General features: G+C 43.9%; 1 long non-coding RNA gene across 1 annotated transcript; it reads right to left on the bottom strand.

Annotated features, from left to right (window-relative positions):
* Positions 1-4,194: 4,194 nt before the first annotated feature.
* Positions 4,195-26,164, bottom strand: LOC115291040. Its single transcript, XR_003908379.1, has 3 exons — positions 26,126-26,164; positions 7,458-7,551; positions 4,195-4,237 (listed from the first exon to the last, which is right to left on the bottom strand). It is a non-coding gene; the product is annotated as an uncharacterized LOC115291040 (long non-coding RNA).
* Positions 26,165-26,749: the final 585 nt, after the last annotated feature.

A 26,749-nucleotide genomic window follows, 5' to 3' on the forward strand; every position in this document is an offset into this window, starting at 1 on the left:
GGGTTAAAAAAAAAATTTCAGAAGAGCAATGCCGTGGAAAGCCATGGAAAAGATACACAAGACATATTTGTTTTCTATTGCAGCTGGTAACAAATTATCACAAACTGAGTGCCTTAGGACAAGGCAGATTTATTGTCTTACAGTCCTGGAAGCCAGAAGTCTAAACTCAAGGTGTCAGTGTTCCTTCCGGAGGCTCTGGGGGCAACTCTGGTTCCTTACCTTTTTCTGCTTCCCAAGGCTGCGTGCGTTCCTTAGCTTCGGACTTGTTCCAGGAAGCATCCCAGTCCTGGCTTCAGTCACCTCGTCTTCCCCACCCCAGTGCCAAGGGAGGGGGTCCTGCCCTGGGTTTACAGGGATAGGGACATTGGACAGTGAGGCCAACGGCGGACTATTTGTCTTATGCACTCACAACCAGAGGGAGGGGGACACTGCAGGCCACGCAGGGGCCACACGAGGGCCACACTCAGGAGCGGAGTGAACGAGCAGGACTGTGAGAGGCAGACTTTGTAGCAAGAGGGTGAGGTTGCCCGGTTCCCACGGGAGGGTGTGATGGACTTGTCTGAAGAATTCCAGGGCTGGGAGGGAACTGGAACCCAGCACTCAGGGGTCAGCAGGTCCTGAGCTTCTGTGTGATGAGGAGGGGTGTTTGGGGGGACCTTCTCCACAAGAGTGGGGTGGGGGGAACCTGTGTGGAGACCACTCACAGCCTCCAACGGCACCCAGAGTCAGGGCAGCACATGAAACTGAGTCTTATGTTATGTCTTACGCAGAAATGTTATATTTCCTACTATGCGCAGGCGGTGGATGAGGCAAAATTTCAGCTCTTGTTTGACTCCAGAGCTGATGCTCCAACCACCACACCACACAGCCTCTCCAGCACTGCGGGTTGTGCAGCCTGTGTGCAAAGATGGCCGCCAAGGAGCCACATCTGCCAGCTCGCATGTTTTGGCGACATGCGCTCCCACCCTGAGTCTGGGTTGGCCCTAAGACTTAGTTTCACCAAGAGAACATGGTAAAAGGGACACCATCTTCATTCTGTGGGCTAAGAGGGCCAGGCAGCTTCTGCTTGTGTTGCCTTGACAATCAGCTGCCCAGTAGAGGCCAACTACTTCCTGTGGGGAGAGACCACATGGAGAGGCCCTGGGGCATGAGACCCTTCCATGGGGGGAAAGGCCACAGGAAGGACTGCCAAGTTATCAGCCATGAAGCAAAGAAGCCATCATGGAATGTTCTAGCAAAGTAGAGCTCCCAGAGGCTGTAGCCCCAGCCCACCTCACGGAGTAGAGAAAATGGCAGCTGAAGCTAGTCAATCCACAGCATGGTGTCAGGTAGTGTGAGAGAATACAGTCGTGGTTGTTGAAGCCATCGGGGTGATTTGTTCCTCCAACAGATAACTAACACTCTGGTTTAAATCTTCTCTTACCTGAGTTCGCTCCATTAGCGAAGCATCAACCCTTCAAACACGTGCTGTGGTGAAGAAAATGGCCCCAGTCTCCCTGTGTGTGAGAGGAACACTAGGGAAGGTACACGTACAGATTTATAAAAGGCATGAAGGGGGATGAAGAAAGACTTCTAGTTGTGTTTTACTTCTTATCATTTACATCACGTCCATGGATTTTTTTTAACAAAGCTGTCTAATGGCTGCTCCCTCAACTTTTCACCTATTCCCATGTTTTAAAAACATATTCTGTCAAAATGTCAGCTTGGTCATTCTGAAGGATTCCAAGAGACTTTCTTCATAGATGTTCTTCCAGAAACACCGAAAGCAAGAGTTGGTCAGATTAGCTAACTTAGACCTGAGGTAATGTCTTAGGCTGTTTGTAGGACTCCAAGGAAAGATGCCCTGTGACGCCAGGGAGTGGTGTCGTCATGCACAGTCCCTGTTTGTAACGACATTGTAAGAGCCAGAGTGGGTGTCTGTAAATTTTCTCAGACACACGCCAAGGCTGCTATGTCACCAGCAGCCTTCTCCTCTCGTGTGGTTCATGACACAGTGGAGGTTTTGTTTTGTTTTAATTTCTTTTTTTAAGTTTATTTGTTTATTTTGAGAGAGAGAGAGAGAGAGAGAGAGAGAGCACGAGCAGGGGAGAGGCAGAGAGAGTGAGAGATGGAATCCCAAGCAGGCCTTGCAAAGCCCGACTTCGGGCTCAAAATCATGAACCGTGAGATCACGACCTGAGCCTGGATCAAGAGTCAGACTGAGTCACCCAGGAGCCCCAATCTATTCATTTAAATTCAAGTTAGTTAACACACAGTGGAGTGTTTGTTTCAGGAGTAGGACTTCAGTGATTCATCTCTGACATACAACACCTAGTGCTCATCCCAACAAGTGCCCTCCTTAATGCCCAGCACCCACTTAGCCCATCCCCTGCCCAGCTTTCTTCCCTCCAGCAACCCTCAGTTTGTCTCTTATGGTTTGCCTCCCTCTATGTTTTTCTTATCTTTCCTTCTCTTCCCCTACGTTCATGTTTTGTTTCTTAAATTCCACCTATGAGTGAAATCATATATGATATTTGTCTTTCTCTGACTGACTTATTTTGCTTTGCATAATATACATAATACACTCTGGTTCCATCCACATTGTGGCAAGTGGCAAGATCCCGTTCTTTTCCATCACCAAGTAATATTCCATTGTGTACATCTACACCGCATCTTCTTTTCCATTCATCGGTCAATGGACATTTAGGCTCCTTCCATAATTCGGCTGTTGTCGACAGCACTGCTATAACATTGGGATGCATGAGCCTCTTTGAATCAGCGCTTTCTATCCTTCTAATAAATACCTTAGTAGTATAATTGCTGGGTTGTGGGGGAGTTCTGTTTTTAATTTTTTGAGGAACCTCCATACTGTTTCCCAGACAGGCTGCACCAGTTTGCATTCCTACCAACAGTGCAAAAGGGTTCCCCTTTCTCTCATCCTTGCCAACATCTATTGCTTCCTGAGCTGTTAATCTTAGCCATTCATTCTGACAGGTGTGAGGTGGTAGTTCCTTGTGGGTTCGATCTGTATTTCCCTGATGGTGAGTCACGTTGAGCATCTTTTCATGTGTCTGTTTGCCATCTGGATGTCCGCTTTGGAAAAGTGCCGATTCATGTCTTCTTGCCCATTTCTTCCCTGGATTATGTATTTTTGGGGTGTTAAGTTTGATAGGTTCTTCACAGATAATGGATAGTAGCCCTTTATCTGATAGGTCATTGATGCAGTGGAGTTTTAAGCAAGGCGTTGCATTAAGCCGATTATGACCTGCTCCGAGTTCCCTCATTATCCTGACTTAGATCTTCTTGGGGGCAACGCAGGTCCTGGGATACTCCAGCCCGAGGCCCTCATTTAGTCCTTAAGAAACATATTCAAGGCTGACACGCAGATGTGTGCTTGTCTCTGTCACCATTAGAGACGAGCTTCTCTGACATCAGAGGGAAGTCCTGACATCCCCAGGGGGACCCAGACCCTTGCTCTCCACGGCATTGCCCCCAACCCTCTCCCAGGGACTCCACAGTTGGCTATGCTCCATGTTTCCACATCTCTGATGGGCAGCCCTGCCCCTAATGACTCAGGGTAGGACAGTGGAAGATGCCCTGTCTCCTTCTCCCACCTTCACTCAGGGTCTCCTCAGTTCTCACTTCGTTTTTAGCAAAGCCTCCCCCATCCATTCTCCCATTCCTGCCAGAGTGAGCTTTCTAACACGTATGTCTGATATGCATACTTCCCTTCACCTTCATGCCCAGGCCAGACTCAATCTCCCAACACACCTCCCTGTCCCCAGCACGGACCCAACCACCCTGAACTAATGGTTGGCTCCCCTTCCGGCCCCCAGCCAGTTTGCCAATTGTTTCAATTTATTTGTCTCTGGTTTGCTAGCCCGCCCCCTCCCCGAATGCATGGAAAGAAATAGTCATTCAATAAATATTTGTTGGATGAATTGGTTACAAACCAACTTGATTCCTTTTTCAAGTCCATAAAGATACAGATCCTCCCCCAACACTGATGAGCTGGCTGTGTCTGTGTGGGTGGGGGACCTCAGGCAAAGCAGGTGACAAAAATATTTTACAGGAGGTGTTTTCTCAATGGAGACGATGCATCCAGCATGGAAACTCCAGCCTGGTTTTCCCCAGGTACTTTGGGGCGGGGGTGAGGTGGGGGGCTCATTCTCATCCCCACAGCCTCTGGCTGTGTCCATATTGTGTTCTATCTGCCCCATCTGTCTGGCCAGTGGAGTGAAGCTGGAGTAGGACATCACTGAGGGATGAGAAAACATTTCAAAGACATGATTAGTCTAGGCACCCTGTCGGTTTCTGAAAAGTTGTCCCTGTGGGATCTGCAGGGCCCAGCTTAAAAGAGCTGACACAGAGGGGACCTTGCTGAGTCACTGACCTTGACCTGCAATAGGCAACAGCTGCAGTCGCTTGGTTCTGAATGCACAATAACAATTCATTCCTGAGAAATTTCCTACAGGGCCTGAAGACCAAATAATCCCCTAATATAGGCCATTTGACATCAAAGTGCTTACACAACTCAACTGACAAAATTTGTATGCTGAAATCACTGCTAAGCAATGTCTTTTTTTCTTTTTTTTCCCTTAGAGAGAGACAGCACACGAGCAGGGGAAAGGGGCAGAGAGAGAATCCCAGGTGTGTTCTGTAGCACAGAGCCTGAATCAGGACTCGATCCTACGGCCCTCAGATCATGATCTAAGTTAAAATCAAGAGTCAGATGCTCAACCAACCGAGCCACCCAGGCACCCTGACAATTTCTTCTTTTAAAAAATCCTGTAAAGAACTTTTCTTTCTTTTCTTTTCAGAACCTTCTGTCCTGTCTCACAAAGCAACGCCACACATTTGGGAATTGCCGGCAACTTGGCGGTGGGAATTGCGCGTCCTGACAGGTGGCAGTGACGGGAGCAGACGCTCCAAGCGGGTCCTTCTTGGGCATCTAGTCTGAGCCCTCTTGAGCTGGAGTCGTCAGTGAGAGTTTTGTGACCCCCTCAACTGCACCTTTTTGAGGGTAAGCGAGGGATGAAGAAATCTGCATGGTGACACACAGCGACCCTCAGAACATGTGGTCAGAGCAGGAACAGGGAGACACACACATCTGTGGCCCCGGTGGACTGTGGTGCCGCTTGGAGAACATCTGTTTGCAACCCTGACATCAAGGGACTCTGCCAGGGTAAGAACAAGGCAGGCTCACTCCACGGCTTGGGGAAGTTCAGGGCACACCTGTTTACACTTTTCCCACCAGCCTCTGCCTCTCTTTTGGCCACACCTTCTAGGTCTCAAAGTGTGCCTCCTTCATTGATTTCCACAAAAAATCAAAAAGACAGAAAAGAAGACCTTTGGTTTCATTTTGCTGTGTTTCTTCTTAAATGGCTTTGTTGACATTTAATCATGTACAATTCACCCACTTAATGGGTACAATTCAAGGAAGGGTAGGTGTATTCACAGATGTGTGCAAGCGGCACACCATCATCTGTTTTAGAGCATTTTTATCACCTCAGAAAAAAACCCAAACTCTTTAGCTATTACGTCCCCTATCTCTCCATCCTTCCTCCAACCCCTGCCCCCAAACTAGTCCTAAGCAACTGTGAATCTGCTTCCTGTTCCTGTAGATTTTCCCTGTCCCGGGCTTTCATGCAAATGGATCATATAATGTGATCTTTTTGTGACTGGCTCCTGTCACGCATCATCAACAGTTATCTGGTTATGTATCGTGTATCGGAACTTCGTTCCTTTTTATGATGGAATACTATTCCATTGTATATTTTGGCACATTTTGTTTATCCATTAATTAGTTGATGGGCATTTATTTGGCTGTTTCCTCTTTTTGGCTATTATGAATCATGCTGCCATGAATATTTGCATAAACATTTCTGTGTGGACACATTTTTGTTTCTCGGGTCTATACCTAGGAGCAGAATTGCTGGGTCAGGTGGTAACTCTATGTTTTGTCATTCAAGGACCTGCCTGACTGTTTTCCAACGCAGCTGAGTCATTCGTTATTTTACACGCCTACCCAGCGTGCGTGAGGGCGTGGATTTTCTCTCCCTCCTCACCAATGCTCACTGTGACCTGACTTTCTCAGTCTGGTCACCCAGTGGGTATGAAGTGGTATCTCACTGTGGTGTGCATTTGTTTGTCCCTGGGGCGAGTGATGTGAAGCATCTTTTCTTGTGCCTAAGTGGCCACTTGTTTTGGTTTGAAGGGTTTCATCCTGCAGAACGTTCTACCATCTCATTTTCCCTCCCCCCACCTCCTCCTCTGCCCTCCCGGATCCCACCCAACCCAAACGCTGACCCACATCCAGACTTTTCACTCCCCCTCTTCTGAAGGCCCAGCGCCAGTCGGCACGGGCTCAGGTTTGCCACCGTGGGCTTGCCTGACCAAAGCAACACTCACAGCAGCTGCTGAGATGGAAAGCTCTCCGTGTTCCCATCTGTGTAACTGGTACCCAGGAGGGGCCCATAGCCCTTAGTGTTTACATGCGTTTGTATGTGTTCACTGCCTTGGAGCACTACAAATTCACAAGGTGAGGAGCTCCTCCAAAAATTCAATGGGAAGGAAAGGGTTTGGTGGCTTATGTTGAAATTCTGGACCCCCAGACAGCCCACTTTTCATAAAGATGTATTTCCCTTCAGGTAAAAGATGGTTTTTGAAAGAAGAAGGAGGGGCACCTGGGTGGCTCAGTCGGTTAAACGTCCAGCTTCGGCTCAGGTCATGATCTCACAGTTTGTGGATTCGAGCCCTGCATCAGGCTCTGTGCCGACAGCTAGCTCAGAACCTGGAGCCTGCTTCAGATTCTGTGTCTCCCTCTCTCTGACCCTCCCCTGCTCGCACTGCATCTCTCTGTCTCTCAAAAATAAATAAAAGACATTAAAAAATTTAAAAAAATTAAAGAAAAAAATGAAAGAAGAAGGAGCCTCAGGAAGATGAGAAGTTCACCCCCACCTGGTGGTAGCCATGACAAGGTTTGTATGGAAACTCGGAAATTCGGGAGCCATGCTTCTTAAGGGAAACTGCTGTGGATTATAAGGAATCCTGTGACCTCTGGTCATGTGTCAGTGCAGTCTTGGCTGAATTCCAGTCTCAGGCCGTGCCCTGAGCGTCCGTTTGCACTTATTTGCAGTAGAGAACGGTCAACAGTGACTCCTCAATGCACTCTTGCTGATGGTGGAGGGGCCAGTAGGCTAAGTTATGAGCGGAGTCAGGTGAGGGAGTGCGCGGGGTCGGGGCTGGGTGAGGGTGGGCTTCCCCAATCAGCACCAGGTGAGCTCCATCCAGGTGAGCACTAGAGGGGATTAGGAAGGCCCAACAACAAGAACCCCAAGGTTAAGTGTACAGCATATACAGGACAGGACATGCCCTGGCATAAAAAAATCTAATCTGGGTTTTGGTCTCTCCTCCTGGCTGGTGGGAAGAGATGAGAAGCCAGCCAGCTCAGTGACTTTGTCATATAAGTACCTCACCTGTAGGCCAGCTTCTTCTTCACCTGTTGAATTCACTCATTCACCTCTGAACACTTACTGGGTACCAACTAGGTGCCCAAAACAGGACCAAATGCTGGAGAGAGAGATGAGACAAAATCCTTATAAGCCAGCCAAGATTGAATGCAAGAGGAAAGGTTAGGCCTCTCTACCCAAGAAAGGTTCCTTCAGCTAAGGTGATGCTAATGTTGATTCTCTTGAGAAGGTCTGTGGCATGAAGATCAAAAAAGGAAAGGCATTTGAGACCATTGTCCCAACAGTAAATACATGTACAAGTAGAGTGCTTGTCTCCTCTGTCCCCAGTTGCCAGGGCATCAATATTCCTCCCCTTACCGAGGCTTGAGACTTCCAGGCCCACACCCACTGGTTGGTGATGACACCAAGTTCAAAGCCCACGTGGAGATCTAGTGATCCTCCAGGGTTTACAGAGGTCTGGGGTTATTATGGAGCCCATTGTTCCTGGAGCCCAGAACGCAGCAGAGGTGTGCCTAGACCAGAGGTTTAACAGAGGCCATCTTTAAGCCTGCAGAAGCTCTGGACTCTCCAGCTGCAGATTGGGGACCTGCCAGGGATGAGATCATAGTTCAGGATGGGTTCTCATGTCTGGGTTTGTTCCTGGGACACTGGCATTGACCTGACTACTTAAAGCTGTCCCCTGTCCACCAAGCATTACACACGCCCAGGCCTCTGCAATATTCCCATAAACTTGCCAACCTTGCCCGTCGGACTAAGAGGTCATCCACCTCCACCCTGCCCTCCGGGGCCTGAGATGCCATTTGTAGGGCCTGAACCCAGTAAAATGATCTCATTTTCCTTCTCAGACCATTGAGTGTCTACTTCTAGGACAGGTTCTACCTGGAGAATTGCTCTCCTCTGCCTAGAGCTGACTGCTTCTGAGTTGAAGGATGTGGGAGCCCTTTTCCCATTTTTTCTCTGAGCAGTAACTTATCATAGCAGATAGTCTTGTCTTGCCCCCTCCTACTCTTTGCTGTGACTTGTACATAATTCCCCTTCCATGAGATTGGGATGGTCTTCCTCTAATCAGCTCCTTGGTGCTTTTTGGACGGCCCAACCTCCATAGCAATGCAGCTCCCTACCTGGCATTTATGCGTGCTTGACCCCAGCTTTGCTGAAGCAGGGGACAGCAGTGATGTGCCAGAACAGGTCCTGCGGCTCTGGGTCCAGGGTGGCTGACTCTTGAGTGATGTCCCACAAAACCTCACCTCCCTCATCCACCCCAGAGCAGAAGCTGGCAGGCTGTTGAAGCACCTAATTCTCTCTCTCTCCCTCTCTCTCTCTTTTTTTTTTTGAAAGAGAGAGAGAGAGAATCTTAAGTTCCACCCCCAACTCAGAGCTCCGCACTGAGCCCGACTTTGGGCACAATCTTACTGATGGGGTTTTGAGGTAAAGGGGAACCAGAATGAATGTCCAAGAAAATATTCTTGAGATGTCTTTGGTAGAAAAATGGTGATTTTGTTAGAGCACGGGGATAGGACCCATGGGCAGAAAGAGCTGCACTGGGATTGGGGGAGTTGGGGGAGATAAAGGCAAGAGGAAGTTCCTTAAAGGGATTTCTGTATACTAAAGGAGACTCACCATGGGGTGCCTGGGAGGCTCAGTCAGTTGAGTGTCCAACTTTGGCTCAGGTCATGATCTCACAGTTCATGGGTTTGAGCCCCATGTCAGGCTCTGTGCTGGCAGCTCAGAGCCTGGAGTCTGCTTTTGATTGTGTCTCCCTCTCTCTCTCTCTGCCCTTCCCCTGCTCATGATCTGTCTCTCTCTGTCTCTCAAAAATAAAGAAATGTTAAAAAAAAATTTTAAATAAATAAAGGAGATTCACAGATTACTGGAGGCCTAGCTATTGTCAAACTAAGGTTGGTTTTCCCTCTAGCAAAGCATTGAGACAGTAGGGAGATCCTGGAGATGAGGCTATTGATAAGATTGCCTTTTTATTTTGTAATTTACCAAGATATTTGTAAATTGATGGAGACTCTATCAGTTTAACCATTTGTTTCCTGATCTTTTCTTTGTTCATGGGCAGCCAGAACTGCCTGAGGAATGTTACTCGTATCTTACCTGGGGGTAGGGGTGGGGTTGCAGGATGTCAGCCTGCCTTATACTCCCCTGTCATCATGACCCTGAGGTCATGACCTGAGCTGAAATCAAGAGTAGGATGCTTAAATGACTGAGCCACTCAGGCACCCCAAAGCAGCTAATTTTAAGGAACACGAATGTCATACTACCTTTTGCTAAGTAGGACGTTACAACTTGAGCCAGGTACCTGAGCTAACCTCCCAGAGCAATAGGCAGACAGGCCACTGTCCTCCTCAGTGTTCACATTTCAAAGAGGAGGCTCCAAGGCCCCCGAAGAAAAGCATTCCTGAGAGTCAAAACTGGTAAGGGGCTTTTTTCATTTTTTCAAAGACTTATGTGTGTCTCAAAGAGAGAGAAAAGATTCTAAAGGAAATACTCTAAGAAAAGGGAGGGAGAGAGTTCTCTTTCCTTTTGGGCCCAGGGAAAATCCTTTCTTTTGACATGTATTTACCCTTACAATGGCCCTAGGCCCTCTGTTCAAAGACCCCGTTTGATCCAGGTGAATGGCCCTCCTTCCCCGTGGACTGGTGGCTCCACGGTCAGACCACTGGCCAAGACTTGATCCTCAGACCTATCTTCTCCAAGGGGGTCTCAGTAAGCCCTGTGGCATCGAGTACCATCAATACACCCACATGTATATCTCTAGCCGGACTCCTTTCTGAGCTTCATATTCAACATACAACTCTTCACATCTAGACTTGGACTTTGAACAGCATCCCAAACTTCCCATGTTCAAAAGACACGCTTCTTAAAATCCCACCCCCACTCCGGCCTCTGTCTTCCCCGTCTCAGTTAATGGAGCCAGCCTCCACATACTCAGTCAACTCTTCTGTCCTTGATTCTTCTCCCCACCTCTTGGGCTCAGCCACATTATTTAGAGCCATTCAGAGACCACTGACAGCTCTGTCTCAAAATGTTCTCAGAGCTGTTTACTTCTGTCTGTCCTCTGCAATCAGCCCCGTTCAAGCCCCACAATATCTCACATGGATCATGTAGATGCTCAGATCATGCTCTCAAGAGAATGAATGAGCAACTGGGTTGGTTTCTCATTGACCTCTAATATCTGACTGTTCCCAGTGGTTCTAAAAAACCTTATCAGCAGATGAAATTTATCTTCCAGGAAACTTTGAAATTACATTTCATGAAAGATATGATGTTAACAAGGGGCTGGTGAAATGCAGAGGTCATTAGTCTTTCAGTTGGGAGTCCTCTTGATAAAAAAAAAAAAAAAAGAAGCTAACGGCTTCTGTATTGCAAAGGATCCATTCATCCTCAGGAATATGGAGGCCAAGTGTTGATCCTAAAATGCTTCTTAATTTTCTCCTTGGCTGTTACATGTTGTGGGAGATACATACATACACACACAAATATGTATATATTTCAAAACTAGAAGAATAGAGAATAATATCATTACCCAAGTAGCTGAACCCAACTGTCTCAAAACTTAGTATTTTGCAATTTGTGCTCCAGACTTTTTTTAATATATAAAATAGTATAGGGGCACCTGAGTGGCATCCAACTCTTGATTTCAGCTCAAGTGGTGATCTCACACTTTGTGAGATCAAGCCCCATGTCAGGTTCTATGCTCGGTGTGGAGCCTGCTTAGAATTCTCTCTCCCACTTTCTCCTCACCCCCCCCAACTCTTTCTCAAAATGAATAAATACATTTAAACTATTATTGGTAGAAATGAGACCCTCTATCACTCCTTCCTTGATTCTATTTCCCTTCCTCCCTCTGCAGAGGTAACCGCTAACAGAACTTGGTATTGTAATCTCATGTGTGTTTCTGTTGCAAGGATTTTTACCACAACACCTAGGATTCGTTGTCTCAATGCTTTGAAGAATGAAGAGGTGGACACAAAATGAGCAGCAGGCAAAAGTTTGTTAGAGTATAAATAAGATCAGAAAAGAAGAATAGTAGGAAAGTTCTCTTTACAGAGAGGGGACATTGGAAAGTGAATGCCCAAGGACTAGAGGCAAGAGTCCTTGTTTTATAAGGTCTGGTCATCCCACCCTCTCCCCTTCCCTTCTCCCTTGTTCCTTCTCAGGTTCTACCCTCATTGGCTGGATAGCTCTAGGTTCTGGGGTATCCCTTCCTGATTGGCTCATTTCCATTGATATAAGGGGTGGTCTGGGGCCATAGTTAGGTGTTTTGTCAAATTCTAGAGGGGAAACCTAGGGGGATTAGGTGAGGTCTGTTCCATTCTTAAGAGGAACCTTACACCTGAGGGGGCTTGCTATGGTCAGACACTCCCAGCTTTCTTCCAAAATATGTGTTTTCCCAACCCAGGAACCTCAGGCCTCTCACTCTGCCTACTGAGTCCTATCTTCTTCTATCATTTCGATATATTTAGACTAAATTTTCTAAGTGTGTAAGCAAGACTGTATGAACCAGACTAATGTTATCTCGGACAAATCCATGCGCTGACCATGGTCCGTGATCTGAAACATTCTGAAGCATAGCCCCTCCCCCACATTCTTTCCTTTTGTTTAATCACAACTTTACATGCATCCTTAGGGCTTAACATCCTTGATCTGCCCTGGAGATAGGACAGCAACACACATCTATTTTCAAACCGGTGGTCCCTCAGCTGTACGCCCAGCTCCCAGGGTTATAAAAGCTGGTCTTCAAGGAGATGGGATTGGGGAGACCTACTTGACTTCTGGCCACCCAGAACACACTTCTGCTTGCAAGTCCTCTGAACAAACCATTTCTCCTAAAGCTAGACTCACCGGCCTTTTTCTTTTGTCTTAAGTCTTCTCTGGACTTCGGAGTTCTTTCTATATATACCTCCCTTTTATGGAACAAAGATATAGTTTGTTTTACCAATGGTACATTTTAATTTTTTTATAGTTTATTTATATTTGAGACAGACAGCATGAGTCAGGGAGGGGCAGAGAGAGGGAGAAACAGAAACTGAAACAGACTCCAGGCTCTGAGCTGTCAGCACAGAATCCAACCTGGGGCTCGAACCCATGAACTGTGAGATCATGACCTGAGCCGAAGTCGGACGCCTAACAGACTGAGCCATCCAGGCGCCTCCCAATGGTAAATTTTAAAAATTGGTATATTTGAGGTCTTATTTAGCAAATTAATCTTTAAAATTCAACATTTTTTAGTATTATTCGTGTGGATACACATTCTGATTCATTCTTGATGCATTCTTGCTTCCTTTCCACAATTCAGGTTTATAAAGCACACAAGTAAGAAGCCTCAGCTCAATTTTCATAAAGGGAACATATCCACGGAGCCACCAACTACAGCAAGTAAGAGAATGTTAATTACACTCCCAAAGCCCTTCACGTGACATTATCTGGTCACCATCTGCCAAACTTCCCCAAAGAAACACTTCCTAACTTCCTTATTTGAGAGAGAAAGAGGCCAGTGGAAACTGAGTGGGTGGGGAGTGGGAGGGATGAGAGAGGGAGAGAAAGAATCCCAAGCAGGCTATACAAACAGCATGGGAGCCCCTGAGATCCTAGCAAAATCAAGAGTTGGATGCCCAACTGACTGAGTCACCCTAAAAATTTTTTTTCTTTTTCTTTAAAAAATTTTTTAATCTTTATCTTTTTTTTAGCTTTTTAATGTTTTTTATTTATTTTTGAGAGACCGAGAGAGATGTGTGAGCGAGGGAGGGTCACAGAGAGAGATCATGACCTGAGCCGAAGCCGGATGCTTAACTGACTGAGCCACCCAGGCGCCCCAATCTTTATTTCTTTTTGAGAGAGAGATGGACAGACAGAGTGCAAGCAGGAGAGGAACAGAGAGAGAGGGAGACACAGCATCTGAAGCAGGCTCCTGGCTCTGAGCTGTCAGCACAGAGCCCGACACAGGGCTCGAACTCACCAACCACAAGATTGTGACCTGAGCCAAAGTTGAACACTTAACCCACTGAGCCACCCAGGCACCCCTTAATTTTCTTCTTTTTAATAGACTTTTACGTTTTAGGAAAGTTTTAGATTGACAGAAAAATTGAGAAGATAGAGCACAGTTCCCATATGTCTCACATCCAATTTCCCCTGCTCTTAGCCTCTTACATTAGTTTGGTGCATTTGTCACAATTAATGAACCAATACTGATACATCATTAACATACGTTCACAATTTATTTTGATCTTCTTAGTCTTCACCAAATGTTCTTTCCTTCTTTCTTCATTTCCTGTTGCAGGATCCCACATTACATCTAGTCGTCATGTCACCTCAGGGCCCTCACAGCTCTGGCAGCTTCTCGGACATTCCCTCTTCTGATGCCCTTGAGCTCTGAGAAGGACTGGTCAGGCGTTCTGTGAGGTGCCCACCCACCCGCTGTTGGGATTTTTCTGACATTTTTCTTGGAATACGACGGCGAGGAAGACCACAGAGGTCTCGTGCTATGTTCACCCGTCACGGCAAGCGTACATACAGTCAACTTGAGTTATGACTGTTGGTGGCCCGTTCACCCGCCCGAGGCTGTGTTTGTCAGGTTTCTCCAGTGTAAAGTTAGTTTTTCTCTCTCCCTTTCTATACTGTACTGTCTGGGAGGAAGTCACTCACAGAATGGGGAGTGAGAAGCCTTCTCCTTGGAAGCGCAGTAGCTACGTAAATTCTTTGGGATCCTTCTGCATGAGAGAGATTTGTCTCTTCTTCATTTATCAGTTTATTCGGTCATTTATTTTTATCAGTACAGACTTGTGGATATTTACTTGATACTTCAGGTTATGATCTAATTTTGCCTTATTTTTCAGCTCGGAAGTTCAGCTTTGACCATTGCGAACCCTTCCAGTTGGCTCCTACGGTCCGTTGACATAGCCCCAACAGTGTTGTTTTGAGCATTTCCTTACTTTCTAGGAATACCAGATCCTCCAGACTCATCTCATACGTTTCCCATCCCGGTTCCAGAAACAGCCATTTCTCCAAAGAACCCAGTTCTTTTGCTGGAGAGTAGAATTAGAAACGAAGGTCTGGGTGCTGAGGAGTGCTCACTGTTACTGGGACATCATGTCTCATGGAGCCCTCAGAGGACAGAGCAAAGACTGTACATGTTTAGACTGGGTCCTGTACATTTGCTGACCTGCAAATACTTGCATATGTAACCATCTCCACATATATTAAATTAACCATGAGTTCATACTGGTATCTCCAGCTCAAATCCATTACTACATGGATAATTCTAGCATTTCTCCCTTTAAACTCCAATTCCATTACTGAGAAACCCATATCTTGATCTTTAAAAATCGGTTTGGGAAAATTCTCAGTACCCCAGCTCTCCAAATATTGCTTCTGTTCCATTCACTTGCCTCTGTATTTCCAGGACTCCAACTGCACTGTGTTGATCCTTTTTCCTGCTCCTTATTTTCTGTATTTCCCATAATTTTTTCCTCTTGTGCTTCACTCTAGATATTTTAAACTGACTTTTCTAATTCATTAATCTATTCTTTGACTGTGTCTAATCTGCTTGTAAATCCATTCACTGATATGGTCCTTTTTATAGACTCTAGCTTTCTTCTGAACTTCTGTTTATTCATGAATTAACTTTGCCAATTTATGTTTTTTCTCAAAAAAAATGTATATTTCATCCAACTATCCAAATTGTATTTCATGAGAGACTTACTCATTTGGTTGATCCTTTCTATTTTCCTGTCTTCTTTTTTTTTTAATGTATGTTCTTAGTTGAAAATTTAGGGGTGCCCAGGTGGCTCACTTGGTTAGGCATCCAACTTTGGCTCAAGTCATGATCTCACCGCTCATGGGTTCAAGCCCCACATCGGAATCTGTGCTGACAGCTTGAGATTCTGTGTCTCCCTCTCTCTCTGCCCCTCCCCCACTCACACTCTATCTCTCAAAAAAAAAAAAAAAAAGAAAATTTAATTTATTCTGTTTTTTTAGTTTCTCTTGAAGTTATTTTGCTTTTTGGGGGTTAAATTTGTTCTCTATCATTTTTCTTTTTAAAAATGTATTTGATGCTATAAACTTACCTCTAAGAACCAATTTATGAACCCAGGGGACTTCATACATAAGATTTTCTACGTCCATTGAGATTTTTTTATTTTTACCATGTTTTCTGCTTTAACCAAAGTGTTAAGTAAACATGAATTAATTTTTAGCTTTCAGATATATAAATGTTCATTGACTATATATCATCACCAATTTATAGCTTTTTTAAAATCACAAGATGTATTTTTCTTTCAAATTTCTAATCCATCTAATCCAAATTTCTAATCCATCCAGCCAATGGATGAAGGCAAAAACAATGATAACTTTCTATGGGAGAAATAAACAACATTTTTATTTCTTTTTAAGAAGATCCTGGATATTTGTGAACAGACAGAAAAAATAATCACTTGGTGAACAGTCCATGCTTCTTCCTTTATGTGTTCAAATGTCACTTCCCGGAGGCCACATCTGCACAGATGAGCCCCCATAACGGTTCTGTAACCACATCCCTACCTCCAACCACTCTATGGTGTGATAACCTGGAACCATGATTTCAACTTGCAATGCCCCAGGAACAACTGAAAAGATCTGAAATAAATTCTCCAAACCTCTTATTTGCTTGGCACAGACCAGACACTGCACGGAGATCCAGTCGGTTCTGAGAACCACCACTGGCGCTGTAGAGAGACATTCTCTCACGTGGCTGGAGGGTGTTTGTGGGGACCAGTTTCTCCTACCTGTAGGTATGGAACTCAAGCCCCGAGAACAGATGCTGTGCTCTTACGGACAGGTGCTGCCATGCAAGAGCCGAGAACAGTTTGTCAACAGCTGTGGAATTTGCTCCACCACCCACATAGTGAGGCGTCTCCAAGGAGCTCTGGGTCAAGTGGCCAATGTATGAAATCTCCACTAAAATGTGCACGAAGATCACTATGGACTTCAGGATAGGAGGTACTACGCAGGTGTACACACAGGAAACCGGTCCTTCCGTCTCAGACTTCATGGTTACATCCACCGGTTGCTCGCTCCAAGGAGAAATGAAGGAGGCATCAGTTGTCACATATGTGCCAGCCACCACATTCATGTACTGAACCTGACAGGCCAGGCTGGCCTCTCCCACCAAACAGAAGTTGGAGCTCCCGATCTTCAGGGTGGCCATGATGGTAAGGATTACAAGGGACGTCTGTTTACGACATGTGACTTCCGCTACTTTGATGCCAAAATCATCGGCAAAGCCTGAATGCAAACGCAGGAAGAAAGCCACCAAACCAGCTGCCAGGAGAGGGCAAGAAGGACAGGAGGACACTCTGGCCCGTTCTCTGAGGGTGCACCGCTGATCACCGTGCGGGCTCAGACCCGCCAGCTGACTCCCCTCCTCTGCTGGGATGGAGCTTAGCCCCGCCTGCGAGGCGGGTGAATTCAAGCGGCCACTGAGCCTGGCGTCTTTCTCCTTTTGTTCAGCCTGCACATCCTCCCTGTCACCTTCATCCTTTCACTCCACAGGGAGGGGACGAGCAGAGCTGGAATGCTGGCCCCCGTGGCCGTGATGTGCCACTGTTGTCTTGTCCTGTCCCTTTGGTCCTCGGATCTACACACACCAATTCATAACTTCATTGACTTTGGATCATAAAGTCCAGTCTATATAAAACTGATCCTTAAAAATTTGGGGCACCTGGTGGCTCAGTCAGTTAAGTGTCCGATTTCGGCTCAGGTCAATATCTCACAGTTGGTGGGTTCGACCCCCACGTTGGGCTCTGTGCTGACAGCTAGCTCAGAGCCTGGAGCCTGTCTTTGGATTCTGTAACTCCCTCTCTCTTTGACCCTCCTCTGCTCATGCTGTCTCTCTCTTTCTCTCTCAGAAATAAATAAAACATTTAAAAAAATTTGCTGGGGGGACGCCTCAGTGACTCAGCAGGTTAAGTGTTGGACTTCGGATCAGGTCATGATCTCACGGTTCATGAGTTCGAGTCCCACATCAGGCTCCCTGTCTCAGTGCAGAGCCTGCTTCCAATCCTCTGTTCCCCCACTCTTGTCCCTCATACCCCCTTCTCAAAAATAAATAAACATTGAAAACATTGTTGTAACTTTTGTGACCAAGTAATGTGGCCAATTTTTGAAACTCTTCCACGGGTATTTGTAAAAAATGTGTATCCTCTATTGGGTTGTCTCCACATGTCTATTCAACAAAGCTTGGTGATTCTATTACTCAAATATTCTTCAGGTTTATGCTTAGCGTTTTTTTGGAGAGGAAGAGATTTATCATTTTCTGAGAGAAAGATGTTAAGCCTCTCCCACAACCCAATTCATCTTCATGAAAATATCCCAGTTACTTGTAAATCTGCCAGTATAGTCTTATGCTTTCTGAGTCTGTGCATTTATGCACATACAAAGTCGTACTGTTAGTATCCTCATTTTGTTAAATTACGTGACCTTTCTATCCTACTAATCTCTTGCATTTTTACTCTTTTTTATGTTAACATCAATACCTTAGATGTCTGTGGCTTAACATTTATTTAATATGTTTTTTCATTATTTTATTTTCAACTTTTTGATTTGGCTTTATTTTAGATGTGTGTCTTGTAAGCAGTGTAGGGTTATTTCATTTTATTATTCAGCACAATAATCTGAGTCTTTTAATGTGTACATATCCTGTTTAAGAAATTATGATTGGTGGTAGAGTTGGATATATTTGTACCATATTATTTTTTTACTTCTGTTTAATAGCTTTTTTCTTTCTTTTGTTTTTTCCCTATTTTTTATTTTCTTATTTTTTTATCATAATAAGTGCACTCCTTAATCCCCATACCTGTTACACCCATTCCCCCACCCACTTCCACTCTCTCTCAGTTTGTTCTCTCTAGTTAAGAACTTGCTTCTTGGTTCGTCTCTCTCTCTCTCTCTCTCTCTCTCTCTCTCTCTCTCTCTCTCTCTCCCCCCCCCTTGCTCTTTTGTTTTGTTTCTTATTTTCCATATATGAGTGGGATCATATGGTGTTTCTCTGACTGACCTATTTCTCATTATAACTCTCTAGCTCTATTCATGTTGTTGCAAATGGCAAGATTTCATTCTTTTTTTAATGACTGAATAATATTTGGTGTGTGTGTGTGTGTGTGTGTGTGTGTATGAGATGGCATTTGGGCTGTTTCTATAGTCTGGCTATAATAAATAAAAAACAATGGGGTGCATATATCCTTCTGAATTAGTGTTTTTATATTCTTTGGGTAAATATTCAGCAGTGTGATTACTGGACCATAGGGTAGTTCCATTTTTAATTTATTGAGGAACCTCTATACTGTTTTCCACAGTAGCTCAACAGCTTGCTTTCCTACCAACAATGCACAAAGGTTTCTTTTTTTTCCACATCCTTGCCAACTCTTACTGTTTGTTGTGTTTTTGATTTTAGCCATTCTGATAGATGTGAGGTGATGTCTCAATGTAGTTTTGATTTGCATTTCCCTGATGATCGATGATGTTGAGCATCTATTCACGTGTCTGTTGGCCACCTGTATGTCTTCTTTGGAGAAATGTCTGTTCATGTCATCTGCTCACTTTTTAAATTGGTTTTTTATTTGTTTTTTTGGTGTTGACTTATATTAGTTCTTTACATATTTTGGATACTAACTCTTTATCAAATACATCATTTGCAAATATCTTCTCCCATTTAGTAGGTTGCCTTTTCGTTTTGTTGATTATTTCCTTTGCTGTGCAGAAACTTTTGATTCTGATGTGGTCCCAAGAGTTTATTTTTGCTTTTGTTTCCCTTGCCTCTGGAGACATACCTTGAAAGAGGTTGCTATGGAAAATGTCAAAGACGTTACTGCCTGTGTTCTTTCCTAGGATTTTCATGGCTTCAAGTCTCACATTTAGGTCTTTAATCAATTTGAGTTTATTTTTGTGTATGGTATGAGAAAGTGACCCAGTTTCTCAACTGAAAATGGTGTAATGTAGCTATTCCGTTTTCCCAACACTGTTGATTAAAGAGGCTGTCTTTTTCCTATTGCATATTCTTGTGTCCTTTGTCAAAGATTAGTTGACCATATAATTGTGTGTTTATTTCTAGGTTTTCTATTGTATTCCATTGATCTATGTGTCTATTTTTATGCCAGTACGAGACTGTTTTAATTACTACCGTTTTGTAATATAACTTGAAATCTAGCATTGTGATACCTCCAGTTTTGTTTTTGTCCTAAACAGCTTTTTTCTTACAGAATTTTCCCCTTCTGTTTTCCATTGGTATGATAAAGCATTCTATATTCACTTTTATTTTTAAAAGAGAGTTAATTCAATTGTTTTGAAATGTACAGACTTTTTTCCTATCCCTCTCATAATTACCTATATATCTTCAGCACATTTGGTGCTCTCTGAATTTAATCATTTTCCTACAAAGTCTCCAGTTATTCAATATTTCTAATCTTCTTCCTGATCTCATTAATGATCCTAGAAATCCTCAATTTTCCATTGAACTTTCACCCATTTAAAGAATCTTACCCTTTTTAAATATATTTTTTAATTTTTTAAATGTTTTTTTATTTGTGAGAGAGAGAGACACAGAGTGTGAGCAGGGGAGGGTCAGAGAGAGAGAGACACAGAATCTGAAGGAGGCCCCAAGCTCTGAGCTGTCAGCACAGAGCTTGATGCAGGGTTCGAACCCAAGAACTGTGAGATCATGACCTAATCTGAAATCGGCTGGTTAACTGACTGAGCCACCCAGGTGCCCCGAATCTTACTCTTTTTAAGACCACAACATTAATTAGCATTTTATTAATTTAATAGGTAATTAAATTTATTAGCATGCTTTATCAATTTCAGTGGTTACCGTTTTATCTTGAATTTCACACATTCCCTCCAGTCCTCTTTCTTTCTTGCTCCAGTACAATCATAGCACGTTAACTATGGCTGAATCATTGGGTTTATACACGTCAATGGAGCTTCCATGTTCTTTATCCACTTACTCAGCCATGTAGGCTGAGGCATCTACTATGGCTCTTACACTTTTTCAGAAACATGAAGTGTCGGAATTGTATTATTATTCACAGTCATAGCCACAGCACTCATGGGCTATGCTCTACCATAAGGACAAATGTCCCTCTGGGGAGCCACCGTCATTACAAACCTCCTCTCAGCAATCCCTTCCCTCGGCACTGATTTAGTAGAATGAATCTGAGGGGGATTCTCTGTAGATAAAGTCACCCTGCCACAAGTCTTTGCTTTCCACTCTATCCTCCCTTCCATCATCTCGTTACTAGCAGATAAGTCCACCTCTTATTCCTACATGTACTCCTCATCTTAGTGCTAACATCATTAATTCTATTCTCACTCGATCTCCTGCAAGATCCAGGCAATTCTGCTCCTGCCGGTCCCCTAAACACTCCACCGCACATCAACCCTGAATGATAGTTCCTTTTTGCTTATTCAATGCTCCGATCCTTTCCTAACAAACTAAGTGGAGTCCTGGCCTTCATCCTCTGTCTCTTAATTTTAGCAACTATCCCCTATTCCACACATCAAAACAACAAGGAATACTATTCCAACCACTCAGCCAATGCCTATTCCAGCTTCTAGCTGCAGATCTACTAACCCTAACATGAATTGGAGGCCAACCAGTAGAATATCCTTAATCATTATCAACTCTCTAGTTTCCATTCTATACTTCTCAGTCCTCCGAATCCTAATGCCCATTACCCGTGTCTTCGAAAACAATCTTATAAACAAAGAGTCTTTGTAGTATATAAAATACCTGGTCTCAAAAACAAAAAAAAAAGAGAATAGTCATCCTCCCTAAGACCCAAGGAAGAAGCGATAGCCCCACCATTAGCACCCAAAGCTGAAATTCTATTTAAACTATTCCTTGTAGGTGCACCTGGGTGACTCAGTCGGTTAAACACCTGACATTGGCTCAGGTCATGATCTCACAGTTTGTGGGTTCAAGCCCCGCATCGGGCTCTGTGCTGACAGCTCGGAGCCTGGAGTCTGCTTCAGATTCTATGTCTCCCTCTCTCTCTGCCCCTCCCCTGCTGGTGCTCTCTGTCTCTCTCTCTCTCAAAAATAAATAAAGATATTTTAAAAATTAAAATAAGATAAAATGAACTATTCCTTGAAATACCAACTACTGATCTTAAAACTTTTGTAATTCATATATTACATACTCTTGTACTGTGCTTGCCTAGTATGTCTTTATTTATCCACTAATTCATAATTATACTTCACAACTATGAATCATAAATTATGCAGTGTAATTATGCACTATGTATAATTAAATTATGCACTATGTATAATTGTGCATAACTGACCTTCCCCGTGAATATTAGGCATGTACATGTATCTTTTAATATTAAATAAGACATGCTATGTATAATTGTGCATTACTAATATGCACTTTTAGCAAATGTGAATTCTCTTCATCTTTGAAATTCTGAAAATCTGTTTATTTTGCCTTATTCCAGAACGGTAGTTAATCTGGTTGTTATATTCTAAGCCCAAGTAATTCAGTGGAGAAAGGTTAGTCTTTTTATCAAATCTTACTGAAAAAACTGGATATTGCTGTGCAAAAGCAGAATCCTCAACCTCTTCTTTCCCCTTTATAAAAAATTCAACTCAAATTGGATCATCAACTATACAACCTAACACTATAAAAAATTCTAAAAGAAAACATGGAAGAAAATCATAGCGATCTAGGGTTAGACAAACACTTAGCTAAGATTTAAAAAAAAGGCATTCATCAAAAATTAAAGTTAAGGGGTGCCTGAGTGGCTCAGTCGGTTAAGCATCTGACTTCCACTCAGGTCATGATCCTGCAGTTCGTGAGTTCGAGCCCTGCGTTGGGCTCTGTGCTGACAGCTCAGAACCTAGAGTCTGCTTCAGGTTCTGTGTCTTCCTCTCTCCCTGCCCCTCCCCCAGTTGCGCTCTGTCTCTCTGTCTCTTTGTCTCTGTCTCTCTCTCAAAAGTAAATAAACATTAAAAACTTAAATTTAATAACTTAGATTTTATCATTTTAAAATTTTTATTATCTTTTAAATGTTTATTTTTTGAGAGGGTGCAAGCAGGGCAGGGGCAGAGAGAGGAGGTCAGAGGACCTGAAGAGGGCTCTGCACTGACAGCAGCAAGCCAAATATGGGGCTCTAACCCACAGACCTGCAGATAGTGTCCTGAGCCAAAGGGGGACGCTCAACTGACTGAGCCACCCTGGTGCCCCTTATAAATTTTTTACTTTTAATAAAATGAAAGGCAAGCCTCATGCTGGGGAAATATTTTCAAAATACCTATACAATAAGGACTTCTATTTAGAGATACAGATGACCAATTGACATGCGAAAAGATATACATCATTAGTCATTTGGAAATTTCAAATTAAAACCACAATGAGGGGGCCTGGGTGGCTCAGTCTGTGAAATATCTGGCTTCGGCTCAGGTCATGACCTCATGGTTCGTGGGTTCGAGCCCCTCGTTGGGCATATGAACTGGCAATGCGGAGCCTGTTTGGGACTCCCTCTCTCTCTCTTTCTCTGCTCCTCCCCCACTTGTGCTCTCTCTCAAGATAAATAAATAACTTAAAAAAATTAAGACCACAATGAGATACCACTAGACACCTTTTAGAACGACTGAAGTTGTAACACGGAACATACCAATGTCGGCAAGGATAAGGAGCAGCTGGGATTTTCTACGTTGCCAAGAGGGATGCAACACAGCACAACCAGTCTGAAAACGTGTTTGGAGGTTTCTTATAAACAAACATACTAGGGCGCCTGGGGGGCTCAGGGTTGAGCCTCCAACTTTCGCTCAGGTCATGATCTTGCGGTTCATCAGTTTGTGCCCCACATGGGGCTCTCTGCCGTCGGTGTGGAGCCTGCTTTCTCTGCCCTCCCTTGCTCATGCTTTCTCTTTCTCTCAAAAATAAGTAAACATTAAAAAATAAATAAATACACATAAACCCACAACCAGTTCTAAGTATTAACCTGATAAAACTGAAAGCATAGGTCCATTCTAGTGTTTTTAGCAATTTTATTTATAAGGGCCCTGAAGTCGAATGACTAAATTCCACTCCTGAAACTAACTTTACACTCTATGTTCACTAGCTAGAATTTAAATAAGAATTTGAAGAAGAAAAAATAAACCCTAGAAGAGACATGAAAGTAATGTCAAGTAAAGTAAATGCTAGTGTCTATGAACTAACGACAAGTGAACATTGTCCTACATCCACCACGAACCAACAACATAAGGAGCAAACTACGGATACCGGAAATAACACGTATGAATCTCCAATCCTTATGCCAAGTGAAAGAAGCCAACTATAAAAGGCTGCATGCCGCATGATTGCATTTGTATGACATTCTGGAATAGATGACACTGTAGGGACAGAAATCAGGCCGGGGCTGTGGGGGGCTAGGTTTAGGAGAACAGGTGGTTACAAAGGGGCACATTGGAATTTTTCCAGGAGAAGGAAATAACTCCATATCTTTATTATGATTATGACTCCATGACTGTAACATTGTCAAGATTCCTCAAATGTTATATCTCAAAGAAGTAAATTTTAAGTTTATTTATTTATTTATTTTTGAGAGAGACAGAGAGAGGACAAGACAGGAAGAGGCGGGGGGAGGGGGCGGGGCGCGGGGGCGGACAGAGGATCCCGATGTGGGTTCTGTGCTGACAGCAGACAGCCCGATGTGGGGCTTGAACTCACAAACCGTGAGATCATGACCTGAGGTAAAGTCAGACACTTAACTCACTGAGCTACTCCGGCACCTCAAAGAGATCAATTTTATTGAACATACATTATACCTTAATAAACATGACTTTAGATATATATGAATTGAATCCAGACTCTGACCACGTTAGGACCATTTCCTTGGTCAGAGCCACCGGCTTCTCTGTTTGGCCTCCTGAGAAGTCTCCTTTCTTCAGCGTCTTCAGCTGATTCTCAACCTGGTAACCACCTCGAGCACATTAAGTATCAGTCAAAGCGAATCATTCCTCTGTTTAACACCATCCAGTTCTTCCCATCTTATTAAAGTACCTACAAGACCTTCCCGCCATCTCTTGAGGACTCACTTCCCTTTTCTTCCCTCTACTTCCTGTTCCCTCTTTCCAGCCACAGTAACGAATTTCTTTCTCCCCACACCAGACCGTTCCCATCCCAGGGTCCTGGCATTGGCTGCTCCCTTTGCCTCCTCCCGGTGCCTGAATTCCTCGCTCCTCACTTCATTAAGACCATTACTCAAATCTCATATTTTTGGTGAGGGTTTCCCCCACCCTCCTATCTAAAACTGCACCCCCCGCCCCCCAATTCCTGGCCAACACTCTTTAGCCCTTTTTTCTGCTCATTTTTTCCATAGCACTTCTACATTTTTTGTGTGTGTGTTTATTTATTCTTCAGACAGAGAGGGAGAGCAGAGGAGAGGCAGAGAGAGAGGGAGAGAGAGAATCCCAAGCATTGAGAGAGCAGAGCCCACCATGGGGCCCAACCCCACGACGTGAGATCATGACCTGAGCTGAAACCAAGATATTTAATTGACTGAGTGACCCAGATGTTCCAGTACTCTTGCATTTTTAACATATTATGATTACGTATCTTGTTGACCATTGCTCCTTCTACCCCTACCCCCACCAAATTAAACATAAACTCCATCAGAAAAGATATTTTTGTTGGCTTTTTTGCTCCCTCTCTCCAATGTCTAAAACAGTGCCTGCAGGGGCACCTAGGTGGCTCAGTTGATTAAGCATCTGACTCTTGATGGACTCTGTGCTGACAGCATGGAGCCTGCTTGGGATTCTCTGTCTCCCTCTCTGCCCCTACCCTGCTCACATTGCTCTCTCCCTCAAAATAAATAAAGATTAAAACAATGCCTGAACATAAGAGGTGCTCAATACATAGATGTTAACTAAATAAATGAATGTTCATGTGGTTTTTCCCCTGTAAAATTAATCACTAAGGTAAATTTGGTAATAATAATATATGCATAGGTCAGACTTCTCCAGAGAAACAGGACCAATAGGAGATTATGAAAAAGAAATATTTTAAGGAACTGGATCACCTAACAAATAGAAAAGCTTCAGAGCTGACATCCCAATTTTAGTCTGAGGGTCAGCAGGCTGCTGTAGAACCAAGATGTCCTATTTCAAAGCCTCTCAGGCATGAGAATTCTCTTGTACTTGAGAGAGTCGGACTTTTGTTCCAATCAGGTCTTCAACTGATTGGGTAAGGCCCACCCACACGAAGGAGTACAATTTGCTTTACTCAGTCTATAGATGTCAGTGTGAATCTCATTCCAAAACACAGTCAAAGAAACACCCAGAGTGATGTTTGGCCAACTATCTGGGTGCCATGTGGCCCTGCCAAGTTGATATATAAAATTAATCATTACATGGGGCACCTGGGTAGCTCAGTGGGTTAAGTGTCCAACTTCACCTCAGGTCATGATCTCAGTTTGTGAGTTCAAGCCCCACATCGGGGTCTCTGCTGTCAGCATGGAGCCTGTTTGGGATCTTCTGTCCCCCCCCCATCTTTCCCCTCCTCAAAAATAAATATTTAAGAATTAAATTAAATCCATAATATTAATATTAATACTATTAATATGTTACTTATATACATTTATTTTCTTATATAGACCTGTTAAATGAAATTGGCATTCCTGAAATGAACCTACCTTTGTTATGATACTGTGTTGATTTTAGAATTGTTGAGGGGCGCTGGGTGGCTCAGTCCATTAAGCGTCCATCTTCAGCTCAAGTTATGATCTCATGGTTCATGGATTCAAGCCCCGCATCTGTCTCTGTGCTGACAGGTTGGAGCCTGGAGCCTGCTTCAGATTCTGTGTCTCCCTCTCTCTCTGCCTCTCCCCCGCTCACACTCTTATTTTCTATCAAAAATAAACAAACATCAAAAAAAAAAAGAATTGTTGAATTCTGTTTCCTAATATTTTTACCTAGCATCTCTGCAACAATTTTCAGGGTTGACGCTTGACAGGTGACTTTCCAGTTCTGTCCTGTTCTCAAGCGGTTTGGTATCAGCGTGTTCCTGCTTCATAAAATGAGTTGAAGACTTTTGACTGTTCTTAACAATAGATTTTTTCATGTGTTTTAGAATATTTATTTTTAGGCTTATTTTGAATGGGTTTTTTTTTTTTTTTGGCTCCTTTTTATACTTTACCTTCATTCCCACCTGCGTCTCCCACAGCCAGCCTGCCCTTCCCTGAGCAACATCTGTGGTGGCTTCCTCCTGGACTCTGGCACGTCCTCCTGGACCAGATTAGATTAGGGCAGTTTGGGGG

The sequence above is a fragment of the Suricata suricatta genome, chromosome 5 (assembly GCF_006229205.1).
Source record: "Suricata suricatta isolate VVHF042 chromosome 5, meerkat_22Aug2017_6uvM2_HiC, whole genome shotgun sequence".
Lineage (NCBI taxonomy): Eukaryota > Metazoa > Chordata > Mammalia > Carnivora > Herpestidae > Suricata > Suricata suricatta.